Here is a 1,666-nt window from a genome sequence, read left to right as displayed (position 1 = left end):
CTCTTTCTATACCTAAACAAAGTCACTATTTCTTTCAAAGCGTTCACAGGTATAACGGAGCAACACAGACTCCTCCCCCAGCAGAGTTGTGGTAACAAAGGCACTAGCAATAAGCTCAGTGAACAGCACCACTTAATGAGACAGGCAGTGCATTTGCAGAGGGAAATTGGATTCAGCAGAATAGGAGTGGATTTCCCACTACAAAGCTTTGATATTTTTTCAGTGTTTCCCTGATCAGGTCAGTGCAGAAAGAATATCTGAGGAGGAACTTGGCTGATGCTCTTCAATTTGACTAATAAGGATCACAGTGGTTTGAGTATTATGAGATTCTTTTGTCCACTCATCAGCTGTCTTAGTTACTTTTGTCATTTCTGAGACAAAATACCAAACACCCAAATTTGAAGAAGGAAAGGTTTACTGTAGCTCACATTTTGTACAGGTTTCAGTCCTTAATCATCTAGCTCCAAGGCAGGGTGGCATGCAGAGAGCATCACAGAGGAGAAACAGTCCATGGTAGAGCAAGGCAGACAGAGGCCAGCCAGAAGTGAAGTAGAAAGGAAGCAACGGTTGCAGCCTTCTTCTGTCCCTTATATTCTTAGGGTACCCTTACGGTAGGTAATAGTCACATCCATGATGAGACACCCTTAATCCCAACATCACACCATTAATCTTAGCATTGAACCATAGACACAGTCACCTCTGAAAATCCCCACCTATGAGTATGAGACTTTGGGGGAATATCCAGGTGCAAGCTGTAATGCCAGCTGTAGACAAATGGGTTGTACACAAATCCGTATGTGATTCTCTACTTTCCATGATAGATTTGTTTCTGCACGAATTACTCTCCCACATGTGCCTTACCCATAATAATCCTCTTTTGTTACAGTACCAATTGAAAAGAACTTTTTTTTCCAGAAATATCTCTTGGTCCTCTTTTTCTCTTCTTCCACTGTGCTCACCCCCACCTCTGTGGCAGGACTTAAGTGTTCACTATGTGTTTGTCCCTTCTGCTCATCCCTGATACCATTCTTTTCACATGGCAGCCACTGAAAAGATGAAGCAAACACCAAGAGAAAGGCTGAGTGAGAAGGTTTTGTGGGAAAGCTTGTAGAATAAGATTTTCTCCTCCCCCATCTCTGGCAGGCCTGTGTCTATTGAAAGGCATGAGAAGGAAGAAGAATGGAGAGAGAATTATCTAGATCACGGACCCAAAAGCCGACTACACCAGATTTTTATTACTTCACGGTCTCATAAGAGTGACAGAAAGCCTCTTCTTTTTTTCTCCACCTACCAAGCAGGATTTGAACCACTTGCAAATGTTCATGAAGCAGGTGAACAAGAGCCGCATTGCAACTTTGCATATATGGTCAAAAGCTAAGTGATAATTCCATTGTCATCCTGTCCCACTAACTATGCTAGCTGTTTTGCTGATAGTGTTTCATTTTATGTCATTTCCACTCAAACTTTCTACTGTAAGCATTTTATACACACTTAAAATTAAGGAAACCTAAGCTCACTGAGCTTAAGTAATCTAGCCCAAGTCCAGAGAAAAACGAATGGGACTTCTGACACTCTAGCTCACTCTGTCTGTATTCACTCACCTTGCTTTTGTTCTTTTATATGAACATGTAACTTTTGGTTTGAATACAAATTTTGGTGGTTTTGC

This window comes from Octodon degus, unplaced genomic scaffold (genome assembly GCF_000260255.1).
Source record: "Octodon degus isolate 3935 unplaced genomic scaffold, OctDeg1.0 scaffold00114, whole genome shotgun sequence".
NCBI lineage: Eukaryota > Metazoa > Chordata > Mammalia > Rodentia > Octodontidae > Octodon > Octodon degus.
This window is presented reverse-complemented; position numbering follows the sequence as displayed.